Source organism: Homalodisca vitripennis, chromosome 8, assembly GCF_021130785.1.
Source record: "Homalodisca vitripennis isolate AUS2020 chromosome 8, UT_GWSS_2.1, whole genome shotgun sequence".
NCBI classification, from domain to species: Eukaryota; Metazoa; Arthropoda; class Insecta; order Hemiptera; family Cicadellidae; genus Homalodisca; species Homalodisca vitripennis.
Window position 1 is genome coordinate 339,826 of NC_060214.1, and position 21,331 is coordinate 361,156.

Below are 21,331 nucleotides of genomic sequence, written 5' to 3' on the forward strand. Positions count from 1 at the left end.
TTCGTATATACATTTTTGTTTTAAATAGTTCATACTTTCCTTTTTCAGTGAAATTTTAAAAATATTTATGTATAACGAATTTTAATTTCATATTATACATTTTATTGTTTGAGCTTTCGCGAACCCTAACAATCTTGGAGCTAGAAAAATTTCATCTCTGTATGTGAAACACAGAAATAGATTATCACTCCATATCACTCCATTGGATGTGGCTGAGAATTAACGAATATTTTTACGTAGTTAATATGGGATAACCATTATCGTAACAATAAAACAGCAGAATATATAAAATTATAATGAATTCGCGTACAATCATCTGTGATTTGATAAAGTGACATCTTTATTAATAAACTCACAGACAAGATTCTATTCAAACGTTGTAGGTAGCCTATTTCATCGGAAATTAATACTTGAACATTGCTATTAAACATAATTTATTGAACAAAAATTTGAATACAACATGAGACACAGATATAATGAGAAATATTTCACCCATGTGTCTCCATATACTATAAGTTTACATGACATTTCATTTCCACATCTGGACTGTCTTCTATTTTAGTGAATATACCATTATGAAATTAAGCCAAGTGCCATTTTGTGTCAAATTATTTTCTATATGCTTTAATGTATACACGCAAGACATATCAACAGTGAATGATTTGTATATTAGAAATTTTGCAATGCAGCTCAACGATGCGATATGTGGTGTGGCGTACTCATACTTTGTTCTCATCTACGTTTTAGTTGAAGTCAGTTGAAGTCAGTTCTGCAAACATTAGTGGCTTCACTGTTTTTGGTACACTATACAAGAAATTTCTATGTTTTTGCCCCTAATAACAGGTAGAAAACTTTATTTATTTGTAATATTAGTAGCATTGCAGTTCTGAAGGAAATGCGCCATACTTATCCTACTGACTGTTCAAATCGGTGTACAGGGAAACAATAAATCCAACTTTCCTTAATAAACCCCTCAGTATCTGAGAGCTGGCTGACATATAGTTATGTCATAAGAGAACGTACTACCAGAGCTTAACATGTGTCTGCCAGTTATACGGAGAGCGAGATAAAACTGTTGTTAATATACATCTCACGGAGTTGCTGTGGTAATGAAATCTGCTATAGCATTCACAAGCAGCAACGACCGAGCTACCAAAGGGACAAAGCTCCATGTCAATGTGTCAATAGGAAAGATGCCGTACCATCAGCTTTCGTTAATGAACGTTTCAGCGTTTATAAGAAATCTGAAATCTATAGTAGTATGAAGCAAACGCAACGACCGAGCTACCAAAGGAATGCAGCCCTGCGTCAATGTGTCAATAGGAAAGATGTCGTACCATCAGCTTTCATTAATGAACGTTTCAGCGTTTATAAGAAATCTGAAATCTATAGTAGTATGAAGCAAACGCAACGACCGAGCTACCAAAGGAATGCAGCCCTGCGTCAATGTGTCAATAGGAAAGATGTCGTACCATCAGCTTTCATTAATGAACGTTTCAGCGTTTATAAGAAATCTGAAATCTATAGTAGTATGAAGCAAACGCAACGACCGAGCTACCAAAGGAATGCAGCCCTGCGTCAATGTGTCAATAGGAAAGATGTCGTACCATCAGCTTTCGTTAATGAACGTTTCAGCGTTTATAAGAAATCTGAAATCTATAGTAGTATGAAGCAAACGCAACGACCGAGCTACCAAAGGAATGCAGCCCTGCGTCAATGTGTCAATAGGAAAGATGTCGTACCATCAGCTTTCATTAATGAACGTTTCAGCGTTTATAAGAAATCTGAAATCTATAGTAGTATGAAGCAAACGCAACGACCGAGCTACCAAAGGAATGCAGCCCTGCGTCAATGTGTCAATAGGAAAGATGTCGTACCATCAGCTTTCGTTAATGAACGTTTCAGCGTTTATAAGAAATATGAAGCAAACGCAACGACCGAGCTAACCAAAGGAATGCAGCCCTGCGTCAATGTGTCAATAGGAAAGATGTCGTACCATCAGCTTTCATTAATGAACGTTTCAGCGTTAATGAGACATCTGAAATCTGTAGTATACACGCAAGCAGCACGCAGCATCGGCCGAGCTACCAAAGGAACGCAGCCCCGTGTCAATGTGTCAATAGGAGAGATGCTGATACCGTCCAACTGTTGTTAATGAGTCTCTCAGCGTCTCTGAGGAAATCGGGAGAATGGCGACATCGCACATTCCGTCTGACTGGAGGCTCTTCACTTATATTTCAATATCAAAGGGGAGCGGTTCAATGCTTGAGCAAAACCTCTTCATCATCTGGCTTAATTGAAGTCGTTAAAATTAATAACCAACTTTTACAAAAATAAAGAGTTTAATTTTTGATCCTACCATTAAACATATATGATTAGTTAGTGCATTGTTTATGTGAAGTGTACGACAAATAAAATTAGCATTTATAGTATAAACGTGAATAATTTTAAGCGTTCTAAGAGAATGCAAGGTAACACAAGCGTGAGTGAATGTACTATTTAAATGTCTAAATAATAATATAAAAATACTTCTCAGGTATAATATTCAATTGCTCTTTACTGTAAAACTAATTGTAAAAATTTCAAAAATTGTTTATAGAATAATTTGACTAGTTTAAAGATAAATGTGAAATGATTTAACATAAAACGTAAGAATATGTAAATAATATATTTTCCGTACTCCAAATAAGTGGCAAATCCTTACAGGAAAAAAGATAAGAATCGCTGTACCGTCTCATGTGATCTCACAACACTGAATAAGCTCGTAAGCTCTAGAGAGATTTATACAGCGGCAAAGTGCAATACTGAACATACACATTACTAACTATAAGGATAACAGTAGCTAAACTGTCCTCATGTGATCTGACAACACTGAATAAGCTCGTGGGCTGTACCTGAACTATGAGAGCTTTTATAGAGCGGTAAAGTGCAATACTATACATACACATAATTTACTATAAGAATAAGAAGAGCTAAACTGTCTCATGTGATTTCACAACACTGAACAAGCTCGTGATCTCTACCTGAACTATGAGAGATTTATACAGCGGTAAAGTGCAATACTATACATACACATAATTTACTATAAGGATAACAGTAGCTAAACTGTCTCATGTGATTTCACAACACTGAACAAGCTCGTGAGCTGTACCTGAACTATGAGAGCTTTTATAGAGCGGTAAATTGCAATACTATACATACACATAATTTAAAATAAGGATAAGAGTAGCTAAACCGTCTCATGTGATCTCACAACACTGAATAAGCTCGTGAGCTGTACCTGAACTATGAGAGCTTTTATAGAGCGGTAAAGTGCAATACTATACATACACATAATTTACAATAAGGATAAGAGTAGCTAAACTGTCTCATGTGATCTCACAACACTGAACAAGCTCGTGATCTCTACCTGAACTATGAGAGATTTATGCAGCGGTAAAGTGCAATACTATACATACACATAATTTACTATAAGGATAAGAATAGCTAAACTGTCTCATGTGATTTCACAACACTGAACAAGCTCGTGATCTCTACCTGAACTATGAGAGATTTATACAGCGGTTAAAGTGCAATACTATACATACACATAATTTACAATAAGGATAAGAGTAGCTAAACTGTCTCATGTGATCTCACAACACTGAATAAGCTCGTGATCTCTACCTGAACTATGAGAGATTTATACAGCGGTAAAGTGCAATACTATACATACACATAATTTACTATAAGGATAACAGTAGCTAAACTGTCTCATGTGATTTCACAACACTGAACAAGCTCGTGGTCTCTACCTGAACTATGAGAGATTTATACAGCGGTAAAGTGCAATACTATACATACACATAATTTAAAATAAGGATAAGAGTAGCTAAACCGTCTCATGTGATCTCACAACACTGAATAAGCTCGTGAGCTGTACCTGAACTATGAGAGCTTTTATAGAGCGGTAAAGTGCAATACTATACATACACATAATTTAAAATAAGGATAAGAGTATCTAAACCGTCTCATGTGATCTCACAACACTGAATAAGCTCGTGAGCTGTACCTGAACTATGAGAGCTTTTATAGAGCGGTAAAGTGCAATACTATGCATACACATAATTTACTATAAGGATAAGAATAGCTAAACTGTCTCATGTGATTTCACAACACTGAACAAGCTCGTGAGCTGTACCTGAACTATGAGAGCTTTTATAGAGCGGTAAAGTGCAATACTATGCATACACATAATTTACTATAAGGATAAGAATAGCTAAATTGTCTAATGTGATCTCACAACACTGAACAAGCTCGTGATCTCTACCTGAACTATGAGAGAAATTTTGTACAGCGGTAAAGTGCAATACTATACATACACATAATTTACAATAAGGATAAGAGTAGCTAAACTGTCTCATGTGATCTCACAACACTAAATAAGCTCGTGATCTCTACCTGAACTATGAGAACTTTTATACAGCGGTAAAGTGCAATACTATACATACACATAATTTACAATAAGGATAAGAGTAGCTAAACTGTCTCATGTGATCTCACAACACTGAATAAGCTCGTGATCTCTACCTGAACTATGAGAGACTTATACAGCGGTAAAGTGCAATACTATACATACACATAATTTACTATAAGGATAACAGTAGCTAAACTGTCTCATGTGATCTCACAACACTGAATAAGCTCGTGAGCTGTACCTGAATTATGAGAGCTTTTATAGAGCGGTAAAGTGCAATACTATACATACACATAATTTACAATAAGGATAAGAGACGCTGAAATGTCCCATGTGATCGCAAAACAATGAATAAGCTCGTGAGCTGTACCTGAAACTATGAGGGCCTTTACACAGCGGTAACTTGCAATATTGTACATATCCAAAACTTACAATAAGGATAAGAGACGCTGAAATGTCCCATGTAATCTCACAACAATTAATAAGCTCGTGAGCTGTACTTGAATTATGAGAGCCTTTACACAGGAGTAACGTGCAATATTGTACATACACATTACTTACAATAAGGATAAGAGACGCTGAACTGTCCCATGTGATCTCACAACACTGAATAAGCTCGTGAGCTGTACCTGAACTATGAAAACTTTTATACAGCGGTAAAGTGTAGCATAAAATTAGTAGCCAATATTTGTGCATTTTGCATAATAGTGTTAGAATGTAATTTTAAAAATATTTAGGAAAATACGGAAATTTGGAAATAAAAAATTAATGGATCTTGACTATATAACAATAATGAAGTAAATAAATGTATTCATATGACAATAAAGATATAATTAAGGTCCCTATAGTGCCTTATATCCGCCCTCCTAAAATTCAGGAAGAACTGCTGTCTAGGTGCAGGAAATATTCAAACAGGGGTTGAAATAAAAAGCTCATAATATGACAAGGAAACAAAATATATGAGAATTCATTGTTTAGTGAGTAATATTGTCTGATCTTGATTGCTTTGCCGGCCACCACAAGGAAAGCAATCTTAGCTGTCATTTGTGACACTTCATGACGGTGAGCTGTTATTAGTGATCTAATTTCAGCTGTTATAAGTGATTATATTTCAATATCAAAGGGGAGCGGTTCAATGCTTGAGCAAAACCTCTTCATCATCTGGCTTAATTGAAGTCGTTAAAATTAATAACCAACTTTTACAAAAATAAAGAGTTTAATTTGTGATCCTACCATTAAACATATATGATTAGTTAGTGCATTGTTTATGTGAAGTGTACGACAAATAAAATTAGCATTTATAGTATAAACTTGAATAATTTTAAGCGTTCTAAGAGAATGCAAGGTAACACAAGCGTGAGTGAATGTACTATTTAAATGTCTAAACAATAATATAAAAATACTTCTCAGGTATAATATTCAATTGCTCTTTACTGTAAAACTATTTGTAAAAATTTCAAAAATTGTTTATAGAATAATTTGACTAGTTTAAATATAAATGTGAAATGATTTAACATGAAACGTAAGAATATGTAAATAATATATTTTCCGTACTCCAAATAAGTGGCAAATCCTTACAGAAAAAAAGATAAGAATCGCTGTACCGTCTCATGTGATGTCACAACACTGAATAAGCTCGTAAGCTCTAGAGAGATTTATACAGCGGCAAAGTGCAATACTGAACATACACATAACTAACTATAAGGATAACAGTAGCTAAACTGTCTCATGTGATCTGACAACACTGAATAAGCTCGTGAGCTGTACCTGAACTATGAGAGCTTTTATAGAGCGGTAAAGTGCAATACTATACATACACATAATTTACTATAAGAATAAGAATAGCTAAACTGTCTCATGTCATTTCACAACACTGAACAAGCTCGTGATCTCTACCTGAACTATGAGAGATTTATACAGCGGTAAAGTGCAATACTATTCATACACATAATTTACTATAAGGATAACAGTAGCTAAACTGTCTCATGTGATTTCACAACACTGAACAAGCTCGTGAGCTGTACCTGAACTATGAGAGCTTTTATAGAGCGGTAAAGTGCAATACTATACATACACATAATTTACTATAAGGATAAGAGTAGCTAAACTGTCTCATGTGATCTCACAACACTGAATAAGCTCTTGAGCTGTACCTGAACTATGAGAGCTTTTTTAGAGCGGTAAAGTGCAATACTATACATACACATAATTTACAATAAGGATAAGAGACGCTGAAATGTCCCATGTGATCGCAAAACAATGAATAAGCTCGTGAGCTGTACCTGAACTATGAGGGCCTTTACACAGCGGTAACTTGCAATATTGTACATATCCAAAACTTACAATAAGGATAAGAGACGCTGAAATGTCCCATGTAATCTCACAACAGTTAATAAGCTCGTGAGCTGTACTTGAATTATGAGAGCCTTTACACAGGAGTAACGTGCAATATTGTACATACACATTACTTACAATAAGGATAAGAGACGCTGAACTGTCCCATGTGATCTCACAACACTGAATAAGCTCGTGAGCTGTACCTGAACTATGAAAGCTTTTATACAGCGGTAAAGTGTAGCATAAAATTAATAGCCAATATTTGTGCATTTTGCATAATAGTGTTAGAATGTAATTTTAAAAATATTTAGGAAAATACGGAAATTTGGAAATAAAAAATTAATGGATCTTGACTATATAACAATAATGAAGTAAATAAATGTATTCATATGACAATAAAGATATAAAGGTCCCTATAGTGCCTTATATCCGCCCTCCTAAAATTCAGGAAGAACTGCTGTCTAGGTGCAGGAAATATTCAAACAGGGGTTGAAATAAAAAGCTCATAATATGACAAGGAAACAAAATATATGAGAATTCATTGTTTAGTGAGTAATATTGTCTGATCTTGATTGCTTTGCCGGCCACCACAAGGACAGCAATCTTAGCTGTCATTTGTGACACTTCATGACGGTGAGCTGTTATTAGTGATCTAATTTCAGCTGTTATAAGTGATATATTTCAATATCAAAGGGGAGCGGTTCAATGCTTGAGCAAAACCTCTTCATCATCTGGCTTAATTGAAGTCGTTAAAATTAAAAAACAAATTTTACAAAAATAAAGAGTTTAATTTTTGATCCTACCATTAAACATATATGATTAGTTCGTGCATTGTTTATGTGAAGTGTACGACAAATAAAATTAGCATTTATAGTATAAAACTTGAATAATTTTAAGCGTTCTAAGAGAATGCAAAGGTAACACAAGCGTGAGTGAATGTACTATTTAAATGTCTAAATAATAATATAAAACTACTTCTCAGTTATAATATTCAATTGCTCTTTACTGTAAAACTATTTGTAAAAGTTTCAAAAATTGTTTATAGAATAATTTGACTAGTTTAAAGATAAATGTGAAATGATTTAACATAAAACGTAAGAATATGTAAATAATATATTTTCCGTACTCCAAATAAGTGGCAAATCCTTACAGGAAAAAAGATAAGAATCGCTGTACCGTCTTATGTGATCTCACAACACTGAATAAGCTCGTAAGCTCTAGAGAGATTTATACAGCGGCAAAGTGCAATACTGAACATACACATAACTAACTATAAGGATAACAGTAGCTAAACTGTCTCATGTGATCTCACAACACTGAACAAGCTCGTTATCTCTACCTGAACTATGAGAGATTTATACAGCGGTAAAGTGCAATACTATACATACACATAATTTACTATAAGGATAACAGTAGCTAAACTGTCTCATGTGATTTCACAACACTGAACAAGCTCGTGAGCTGTACCTGAACTATGAGAGCTTTTATAGAGCGGTAAAGTGCAATACTATACATACACATAATTTAAAATAAGGATAAGAGTAGCTAAACCGTCTCATGTGATCTCACAACACTGAATAAGCTCATGAGCTGTACCTGAAACTATGAGAGCTTTTATAGAGCGGTAAAGTGCAATACTATACATACACATAATTTACAATAAGGATAAGAATATCTAAACTGTCTCATGTGATTTCACAACACTGAACAAGCTCGTGATCTTTACCTGAACTATGAGAGATTTATACAGCGGTAAAGTGCAATATTATACATACACATAATTTACAATAAGGATAAGAGTAGCTAAACTGTCTCATGTGATCTCACAACACTGAATAAGCTCGTGATCTCTACCTGAACTATGAGAGATTTATACAGCGGTAAAGTGCAATACTATACATACACATAATTTACTATAAGGATAACAGTAGCTAAACTGTCTCATGTGATTTCACAACACCGAACAAGCTCGTGAACTCTACCTGAACTATGAGAAATTTATACAGCGGTAAAGTGCAATACTATACATACACATAATTTAAAATAAGGATAAGAGTAGCTAAACCGTCTCATGTGATCTCACAACACTGAATAAGCTCGTGAGCGGTACCTGAACTATGAGAGCTTTTATAGAGCGGTAAAGTGCAATACAATACATACACATAATTTAAAATAAGGATAAGAGTAGCTACACCGTCTCATGTGATCTCACAACACTGAATAAGATTGTGAGCTGTACCTGAACTATGAGAGCTTTTATAGAGCGGTAAAGTGCAATACTATACATACACACATAATTAACTATAAGGATAAGAATAGCTAAACTGTCTCATGTAAAATTCACAACACTGAACAAGCTCGTGATCTCTACCTTAACTATGAGAGACTTATACAGCGGTAAAGTGCAATACTATACATACACATAATTTACAATAAGGATAAGAGTAGCTAAACTGTCTCATGTGATCTCACAACACTGAACAAGCTCGTGATCTCTACCCTGAACTAGAGATTTATACAGCGGTAAAGTGCAATACTATACATACACATAATTTACAATAAGGATAAGAGTAGCTAAACTGTCTCATGTGATCTCACAACACTGAATAAGCTCGTGATCTCTACCTGAACTATGAGAGACTTATACAGCGGTAAAGTGCAATACTATACATACACATAATTTACTATAAGGATAACAGTAGCTAAACTGTCTCATGTGATTTCACAACACTGAACAAGCTCGTGAGCTGTACCTGAACGTTGAGAGCTTTTATAGAGCGGTAAAAGTGCAATACTATACATACACATTATTTACAATAAGGATAAGAGTAGCTAAACTGTCTCATGTGATCTCACAATACTGAATAAGCTCGTGATCTCTACCTGAACTATGAGAGATTTTATACAGCGGTAAAGTGCAATACTATACATACACATAATTTAAAATAAGGATAAGAGTAGCTAAACCGTCTCATGTGATCTCACAACACTGAATAAGCTCGTGAGCTGTACCTGAACTATGAGAGCTTTTATAGAGCGGTAAAGTGCAATACTATACATACACATAATTTAAAATAAGGATAAGAGTAGCTAAACCGTCTCATGTGATCTCACAACAATGAATAATCTCGTGAGCTGTACCTGAACTATGAGAGCTTTTATAGAGCGGTAAAGTGCAATACTATACATACACATAATTTACTATAAGGATATGAATAGCTAAACTGTCTCATGTGATCTCACAACACTGAATAAGCTCGTGATCTCTACCTGAACTATGAGAGATTTATACAGCGGTAAAGTGCAATACTATACATACACATAATTTACTATAAGGATAACAGTAGCTAAACTGTCTCATGTGATTTCACAACACTGAACACGCTCGTGATCTCTACCTGAACTATGAGAGATGTATACAGCGGTAAAGTGCAATACTATACATACACATAATTTTAAATAAGTATAAGAGTAGCTAAAACCGTCTCATGTGATCTCACAACACTGAATAAGCTCGTGATCTCTACCTGAACTATGAGAGATTTATACAGCGGTAAAGTGCAATACTATACATACACATAATTTAAAATAAGGATAAGAGTAGCTAAACCGTCTCATGTGATCTCACAACACTGAATAAGCTCGTGAGCTGTATCTGAACTATGAGAGCTTTTATAGAGCGGTAAAGTGCAATACTATACATACACATAATTTACTATAAGGATAAGAATAGCTAAACTGTCTCATGTGATTTCACAACACTGAACAAGCTCGTGATCTCTACCTGAACTATGAGTGATTTGTACAGCGGTAAAGTGCAATACTATACATACACATAATTTACAATAAGAATAAGAGTAGCTAAACTGTCTCATGTGATCTCACAACACTGAATAAGCTCGTGATCTCTACCTGAACTATGAGAGATTTGTACAGCGGTAAAGTGCAATACTATACATACACATAATTTACAATAAGGATAAGTGTAGCTAAACCGTCTCATGTGATCTCCCAACACTGAATAAGCTCGTGATCTCTACCTGAACTATGAGAAATTTATACAGCGGTAAAGTGCAATACTATACATACACATAATTTTACTATAAGGATAAGAATAGCTAAACTGTCTCATGTGATTTCACAACACTGAACAAGCTCGTGATCTCTACCTGAACTATGAGAGATTTGTACAGCGGTAAAGTGCAATACTATACATACACATAATTTACAATAAGAATAAGAGTAGCTAAACTGTCTCATGTGATCTCACAACACTGAATAAGCTCGTGAGCTGTACCTGAACTATGAGAGCTTTTATAGAGCGGTAAAGTGCAATACTATACATACACATAATTTACTATAAAGATAAGAGTAGATAAACTGTCTCATGTGATCTCACAACACTAAATAAGCTCGTGAGCTGTACCTGAACTATGAGAGCTTTTATAGAGCGGTAAAGTGCAATACTATACATACACATAATTTACTATAAGGATAAGAGTAGCTAAACTGTCTCATGTGATCTCACAACACTGAATAAGCTCTTTAGCTGTACCTGAACTATGAGAGCTTTTATAGAGCGATAAAGTGCAATACTATACATACACATAATTTACAATAAGGATAAGAGACGCTGAAATGTCCCATGTGATCGCAAAACAATGAATAAGCTCGTGAGCTGTACCTGAACTATGAGGGCCTTTACACAGCGGTAACTTGCAATATTGTACATATCCAAAACTTACAATAAGGATAAGAGACGCTGAAATGTCCCATGTAATCTCACAACAATTAATAAGCTCGTGAGCTGTACTTGAATGAGAGCCTTTACACAGGAGTAACGTGCAATATTGTACATACACATTACTTACAATAAGGATAAGAGACGCTGAACTGTCCCATGTGATCTCACAACACTGAATAAGCTCGTGAGCTGTACCTGAACTATGAAAGCTTTTATACAGCGGTAAAGTGTAGCATAAAATTAATAGCCAATATTTGTGCATTTTGCATAATAGTGTTAGAATGTAATTTTAAAAATATTTAGGAAAATACGGAAATTTGGAAATAAAAAATTAATGGATCTTGACTATATAACAATAATGAAGTAAATAAATGTATTCATATGACAATAAAGATATAATTAAGGTCCCTATAGTGCCTTATATCCGCCCTCCTAAAATTCAGGAAGAACTGCTGTCTAGGTGCAGGAAATATTCAAACAGGGGTTGAAATAAAAAGCTCATAATATGACAAGGAAACAAAATATATGAGAATTCATTGTTTAGTGAGTAATATTGTCTGATCTTGATTGCTTTGCCGGCCACCACAAGGACAGCAATCTTAGCTGTCATTTGTGACACTTCATGACGGTGAGCTGTTATTAGTGATCTAATTTCAGCTGTTATAAGTGATATATTTCAATATCAAAGGGGAGCGGTTCAATGCTTGAGCAAAACCTCTTCATCATCTGGCTTAATTGAAGTCGATAAAATTAATAACCAACTTTTACAAAAATAAAGAGTTTAATTTTTGATCCTACCATTAAACATATATGATTAGTTAGTGCATTGTTTATGTGAAGTGTACGACAAATAAAATTAGCATTTATAGTATAAACTTGAATAATTTTAAGCGTTCTAAGAGAATGCAAGGTAACACAAGCGTGAGTGAATGTACTATTTAAATGTCTAAATAATAATATAAAAATACTTCTCAGGTATAATATTCAATTGCTCTTTACTGTAAAAACTATTTGTAAAAATTTCAAAAATTGTTTATAGAATAATTTGACTAGTTTAAAGATAAATGTGAAATGATTTAACATAAAACGTAAGAATATGTAAATAATATATTTTCCGTACTCCAAAATAAGTAACAAATCCTTACAGGAAAAAAGATAAGAATCGCTGTACCGTCTTATGTGATCTCACAACACTGAATAAGCTCGTAAGCTCTAGAGAGATTTATACAGCGGCAAAGTGCAATACTGAACATACACATAACTAACTATAAGGATAACAGTAGCTAAACTGTCTCATGTGATCTCACAACACTGAACAAGCTCGTGATCTCTACCTGAACTATGAGAGATTTATTACAGCGGTAAAGTGCAATACTATACATACACATAATTTACTATAAGGATAACAGTAGCTAAACTGTCTCATGTGATTTCACAACACTGAACAAGCTCGTGAGCTGTACCTGAACTATGAGAGCTTTTATAGAGCGGTAAAGTGCAATACTATACATACACATAATTTACAATAAGGATAAAAGTAGCTAAACTGTCTCATGTGATCTCACAACACTGAATAAGCTCGTGATCTCTACCTGAACTATGAGAGATTTATACAGCGGTAAAGTGCAATACCATACATACACATAATTTACTATAAGGATAAGAATAGCTAAACTGTCTCATGTGATTTCACAACACTGAACAAGCTCGTGAGCTCTACCTGAACTATGAGAGATTTATACAGCGGTAAAGTGCAATATTATACATACACATAATTTACAATAAGGATAAGAGTAGCTAAACTGTCTCATGTGATCTCACAACACTGAATAAGCTCGTGATCTCTACCTGAACTATGAGAGATTTATACAGCGGTAAAGTGCAATACTATACATACACATAATTTACTATAAGGATAACAGTAGCTAAACTGTCTCATGTGATTTCACAACACTGAACAAGCTCGTGATCTCTTCCTGAACTATGAGAGATTTATACAGCGGTTTCAATTTCAATTTCAATTTCAATTTCAATCTTTTTATTGTCGTAGACATGTATTACATGTATGACAAAAGTCAGTAGTACATTATTAATAAATAACATATAAAAATACAATATTTGTATGAAAGTCAAGCTGAGTAGGAACTAATTTTACATTAAATAATAAAAGAATACAAATGATTATTAAAATTAAAATAGAGTTTAGGCTAGGAACTCCCCAACCGAATAAAAAACAACCCTCTAATAGGTATTCTTTTAGTTGTTTTTTAAAAATTGTTTTTTTCAGTTATATTTTTTAAATGACTAGGGAGCTTCCAAAAAAACCTAGCCCCTGAATTTTGAGGCAGTCCACCCGCCAGAGCCGAGCGATGTTGGGTTTGTCGCAGATCTACTCGGGCTCGCGTGTTGTGGTCATGTATAGCAGCTCCATCTACTACATTTGCACAATGAAACCTGGCATAGATAATGGTCTCGTAAATATACAAAGATGGAAAGGTCAAAATGCTGTGCTCTTTAAATGCATTTCTGCATGAACTTCTGCGAGATATGCCAGCCACAACACGCACAATTCGTTTCTGTAATACGAAAACCCTTTTTAGTAAGTACTGAGGTGCCGAGCCCCAAACAAGAAGTCCATACCGCAACCGTGACTCTACCAAACCAAAGTATATTATTTTTAATAACTGAACATGGCGATATTTTGCAAACTGGGAGATCAGGAAGGACGATGAAGACAAAGAGGCACACACAAAGTTTATGTGGGATCGCCAAGTCAAGTCATCGTCCACCTGAAGTCCCAAATATTTTACTGATAATTGGTGTTCTATTTTTTCTTCGTTTATTTCAACACATGGAGGCTGAAGATGATTATTTTTTTTAAATTCTGTAAATTGTGTTTTTTTGAAATTAAGATGTAAATTCAGATTATTTAAAAATTGATAGGCCTGTGATAAGACTACGTTACTGTTAATTTCGAGTTCTTCTGTACTGTAATTAGAAAATACGAAGGCAATATCATCAGCGTACATAACGGTATTTTCGTGGTTTATAGTGAGCACTAAATTATTTATGTAAAGGTTAAACAAAATTGGTCCAAGTACTGATCCTTGGGGGACTCCAAATGTAATCTCAATCAGTTCCGAGCAGTGGTTATTGAGTTTGACAAATTGTTTTCGATCCCTAAGATACGACTCTAGCCACCTCAGTATCTCATTTGCAAAACCTAGGCGTTGCAAACCCTCCATCAGTCTGTCATGACTGACACAGTCGAACGCCTTAGTCAGATCCATCATTACACCAAGTGTCCGCTGTCTTCTCTCCAGTCCCGTGACCACATGGGATATAAAAGTCGCCAATGCCTCACCAGTAGAGCGGCCCTTGACAAAACCGAACTGCTTGTCTGTTAGAATATTATTTGTGAGCAAGTACGGTGATAATCTATTTAAAAAAATAAGTTCAAATACTTTACTTAGACTTGAAATTTGTGTAATTGGTCGGTAACAGTCAAGAGACGTACTGTCCCCTCCTTTGAATACAGGTATCACTAAACTAGTTTTTAGTAAAGATGGGAAAGTAGCTTGCTGGAAAGAAGAGCTTATTATAACAGACAGGGGTTTACATATTGCATATGAACAAGCCTTCAATAATCTATTGGATATGTCATCAGCTCCACTTGAATTCTTATTTTTTAACATTTTGATGGCATTTACAACCTCAGCAGGGCTCACAGGATGTAAGAAGAAGGGATATTCCAATCTCGCCAAGAAATGATCATTATTAAGTGGTGGTTCAGTTGATTTTTCATTTAAATTAGCTCCAATTGATACAAAATGGTTATTCAATATATTACATACTTCCTGTTTATCTGATTCTATTCTGTCGTTGATACGTACATAAATGTTATTATTAGCATTGCTACTATTGTACTTTTCCTTTATTAGCTTCCATGCATCCTTGCTTTTATTAGTTGATTGCGATAGTATGTTTTTTAAATAGTTAGCTTTAGCCTGCTTAATTGTTTTAGAATATACGTTCTTGTACTTTTTATAATGAGCTTTATTCGCTTCACTGTTATCCAATTTTAAATTTTCATGTAATGTTTTCATTGTTTGACTTGACACTTTAATACCTGTTGTTACCCATCCTTTATCCTGGTTTCTTCGACCTTTGCGTATTTGTTTCTTAGGGCAAGCAAAATCAAGAGCATAATTAATAATACTTATGAAAGAATTAAACTGCTCATCTACTGGCTCGGTAACATCGATAGCGTCCCAAGTCTCCTGACTTAGTATGAAGTTCAGAGTAGTCAAGTTACTGGATGTTAGACAGCGCCTAATACACGGAACCGGTGCGGGCTCCTTCAGGAGGTTCATGGATATGGAGACTAGCTGAGCGAAATGGTCAGATAACCCAGTACCCAAGACATCAACACTTACATCTTCGTCGACTATGTCAGTCATGACCCAGTCCAGCAATGATTGGCGACCAGCAATAGGATCCACTCGAGTTGGGGAGTTAACTAGCTGTCTTAAGTTAGAGGAGGCAAGAAGGTCCTGCATCTCATCTCGCGCGCTTGAACCAGCCAACCAATCAATATTTATATCGCCAGTGATAACAGTGTTGGTTTTATTGAAGAGTACAAATCTCTGAAAGAATTCTGCAGTTAGGCGTGTAAAATCTCTACAATTACCACTTGGGGAGCGGTATACACCAAAAATGTCAATTTCAAGCGATTGTTCAAAGAAGAATTTAGCACCTGCAATTTCAAAATTCATTTCTTCGGCTAAGGAGTGCAGATCAAAGACTTTATGTTTAATTTGATTTTTGCAGTATATAAGCACTCCGCCTGATTTATGGTGTACTCGACTGTAACTGGTAACTAACCTATAACCACAAAAATTTATATAATTTATTTCATGATTTTTTAACCCATGTTCAGTTATTATGAGAACCTGGGGTTTCTCATTTAAAAGCAAAATATCAAGGGCATCAGCTTTTTCCCTTATGTACTGTATGTTGAGATGCAAGACCTTGCAGCGATTGCCAATTACATTTTTATCATAAATATTGCTACCATATGAGTTATCAGTGTTTATATATTTTAAGGATGACACATTTCTTTGATGCCTTGTTCTAAAAAACGTGGTTGTACAATTACAGGAATGGCAGAATCACTTTTATCACTCAACACACCATTAACATCACTAGGCACAATCTTTTTACAAGGTAATGTCGAATACTCAACTAGGGACTCCATGTCGAGAGCCGGACCGGATGCACATCTCCGCTTTTGGTCCACTGCGTCGTTTCTTCTATCATCTCCAGTAGTTGCCGTCTCCGCAGCGACATCAGCACAAACATCCCGAGGGTCATCGGCGCAGCAGTGGGAAGACAAGTGGGGCAGGCCGACCAAAGAATTAGGAGATTGTAATGGAGATCGAAGATCCACGATGTTCAGGTGTGATGAGGGTTCTTTAGTGTGGCTATTTCTAGGAGATAACACCGCACCATCGCCAGACAGTATCGCTTTCAGAATCCAGTTGGAGAGAATTCTCTTCCCCGTCCTGTTGAGGTGGAGACCGTGTCGAGTAAAGTGCACCCGCCTTAGACCATGTAACTGTATTAACTTAAAACAGTTTGTTGCGAAGCTATCAAGTTTATTATTTACATGCTTTATATCTTGGTTAGTATGGCAATGATATGGCATGTCGTGCCGGTGCGGAAGTGAAACCACAATCCAATTTGTGTGGTTGTTAAGACTGACAAAATTCTTTATTTGATCAGCCAGTGCTAATGCTGGTTGAGAGTATCCTGGCGAACACCTTGACAGATCATTCGTTCCAGTAATCAGAATAGCAATATCTCCTTTTGTTAAGTCCTTCGACATGTCACTTGCATTGTTAATAATAATATCAGAGGTGGCACTAGGATTAGAACAAACAAACACATTTGTGCTTCTCGGTAATTTTTCTTGCAGGTATTGAGATAATCCCTTGGCGTGACTGTCCCCATAAATATGGATATGTTTGGCTAATTTTAAGCGGATTTGTTCTTTGTTTGTATTTTGTTCCTTATTTGATTTACTTCTAATTTGAGGTAGTTTTATTTTAGATATTTTTTGTTCAATATTGTAGTTTTTCTTACTGCAATTTTTGTTTTTTCGGTTTGGTGTTGTTTGCCACCCAGAGCAATTCTTACGGTTTGCTATCGATGTGTCATCTTTCGATCCAAGTACATTGAACATATTAGTAACTGGCACATCAGGGTGAATTTCCAAGGGCCTATTTACCAAACTGTCGTCATTTCTGGTTTCAGTACCTTGCATATAGAGAAGCTGCTCATGTGATTCTCGTAAATCATTATATTTTACATGCAATTCCGAAAAACTTAAATGCAGTTTCTCAATCATACCCTCGGCCTGACAGATCTTTTGTTCTAATACAGGACATTGCTCACACATTGGAATAAACAAATCCGTCTGCATAGTGAAATCCAATTTTTTTGCTGGCTCGCACCCTACTGCCACGTTCACCACCTCCGGACTCGAGCGAGATCTCGCAGCGATCTTCTCTGCTTCTAGCTCGAGCTGGAGACTCTGAATTTTATCAATTAGAGATGATTGTCGCTGTGTAAGCTCAGCGATTCTGTCTAAAAGGTCATCTTTAGACTTTAGGCATTCTTCCTCAGTCTGTACGGCTCTCTCTATACACCTAATCTTATTTATCTGTTGTGAGATTAAAGGTGAGAATGGCAGGTCACGAGAATCTACAGGTGGCAGTGGTTCCGTAGATGTTTTCCTGGTCTGAGTATGAGCAGGGGACACGTTGCGATATGTTTGAGGATGCCGCCCCGTGTGGACGTCCTTGTGTAACAGTATAGAAGTACGATCAGTGTTTGTTTTTACTGACGCCTTGCACGTACTTCCGAGACACCTCCATGCGACATCACCACTAGCCAGTACGTGTGATTCTCTATACTTATAGCTTCCAATAACCAGACACGATTTACCGGAGCTAGATCGTTCGATTGTGAATGTCATTACAATTTAAGTTTAATATCTCTTTTTTAGAAACAAGCAAGAGGACAGACTGTAACACTCCAATGCTGAAATGTCCGTGATTTGTTACCAATTATTGCATATAATTATAAATAGTAATAATTTATATAACTAAGTAATAAAGTCTGTCGAATGCCAAACAAATGACTAAATCACTCTGTAAAGGTACTAAAAAGTTTCTCAATTGGGAAGCATCAATCGGCCAGAGACAATTAACTGGTTCACTGATAAGCGGACAGGTCTATAAACTGGATGGGCTGGGTGCGGGGGTGGAGCGGTTATCAATGAGACAGGTTGGCCCAGTAGCTGGCGCTCTCAGTGTTCATTAATAAAACTTGATGAAGGCGTTACTAATAACCGAACACTGAGAAGTTTTATTCTGAGTTCGTGTGGAATCTCAATACATATGACATAACCTCACAATAACCAACAAATATTACATATGTTACGTTTCGTTAAATTATTAGACTTACATAAAACTATTTTATTTTCCTAAAATACAGCTATTTACAGTCAAACAAGAGGCTATGTGCGGCAAAACAAATCACTATTGCAGTTCCAATAAATAAAACATTAAGCACTCCTGTCGCGCAACAACCTGCTCTGTCCACGCACAACCAATCCCAATACAATACAATCCCAATACGGTAAAGGGCAATACAATACATACACATAATTTAAAATAAGGATAAGAGTAGCTAAACCGTCTCATGTGATCTCACAACACTGAATAAGCTCGTGAGCTGTACCTGAACTATGAGAGCTTTTATAGAGCGGTAAAGTGCAATAGAATACATACACATAATTTAAAATAAGGATAAGAGTAGCTACACCGTCTCATGTGATCTCACAACACTGAATAAGCTCGTGAGCTGTACCTGAACTATGAGAGCTTTTATAGAGCGGTAAAGTGCAATACTATACATACACATAATTAACTATAAGGATAAGAATAGCTAAACTGTCTCATGTAAATTCACAACACTGAACAAGCTCGTGATCTCTACCTGAACTATGAGAGACTTATACAGCGGTAAAGTGCAATACTATACATACACATAATTTACAATAAGGATAAGAGTAGCTAAACTGTCTCATGTGATCTCACAACACTGAACAAGCTCGTGATCTCTACCTGAACTATGAGAGATTTATACAGCGGTAAAGTGCAATACTATACATACACATAATTTACTATAAGGATAAGAATAGCTAAACTGTCTCATGTGATTTCACAACACTGAACAAGCTCGTGATCTCTACCTGAACTATGAGAGCTTTTATACAGCGGTAAAGTGCAATACTATACATACACATAATTTACAATAAGGGTAAGAGTAGCTAAACTGTCTCATGTGATCTCACAACACTGAATAAGCTCGTGATCTCTACCTGAACTATGAGAGATTTATACAGCGGTAAAGTGCAATACTATACATACACATAATTTACTATAAGGATAAGAATAGCTAAACTGTCTCATGTGATTTCACAACACTGAACAAGCTCGTGATCTCTACCTGAACTATGAGAGTTTTATACAGCGGTAAATTGCAATACTATACATACACATAATTTTCAATAAGGATAAGAGTAGCTAAACTGTCTCATGTGATCTCACAACACTGAATAAGCTCGTGATCTCTATCTGAACTATGAGAGCTTTTATAGAGCGGTAAAGTGCAATACTATACATACACATAATTTACTATAAGGATAAGAGTAGATAAACTGTCTCATGTGATCTCACAACACTGAATAAGCTCGTGAGCTGTACCTGAACTATGAGAGCTTTTATAGAGCGGTAAAGTGCAATACTATACATACAACATAATTTACTATAAGGATAAGAGTAGCTAAACTGTCTCATGTGATCTCACAACACTGAATAAGCTCGTGGGCTGTACCTGAACTATGAGAGCTTTTATAGAGCGGTAAAGTGCAATACTATACATACACATAATTTACTATAAGGATAAGAGTAGCTAAACTGTCTCATGTGATCTCAGAACACTGAATAAGCTCGTGATCTGTACCTGAACTATGAGAACTTTTATAGAGCGGTAAAGTGCAATACTATACATACACATAATTTACTATAAGGATAAGAATAGCTAAACTGTCTAATGTGATCTCACAACACTGAACAAGCTCGTGATCTCTACCTGAACTATGAGAGATTTATACAGCGGTAAAGTGCAATACTATACACACACATAATGTACAATAAAGATAAGAATAGCTAAACTGTCTCATGTGATCTCACAACACTGAATAAGTTCGTGAGCTGTACTTAAACTATGAGAGCTTTTATACAGCGGCAAAGTGCAATACTATACATACACATAATTTACAATAAGGATAAGAGACGCTGAAATGTCCCATGTGATCGCAAAACAATGAATAAGCTCGTGAGCTGTACCTGAACTATGAGGGCCTTTACACAGCGGTAACTTGCAATATTGTACATATCCAAAACTTACAATAAGTATAAGAGACGCTGAAATGTCCCATGTAATCTCACAACAATTAATAAGCTCGTGAGCTGTACTTGAATTATGAGAGCCTTTACACAGGAGTAACGTGCAATATTGTACATACACATTACTTACAATAAGGATAAGAGACGCTGAACTGTCCCATGTGATCTCACAACACTGAATAAGCTCGTGAGCTGTACCTGAACTATGAAAGCTTTTATACAGCGGTAAAGTGTAGCATAAAATTAATAGCCAAT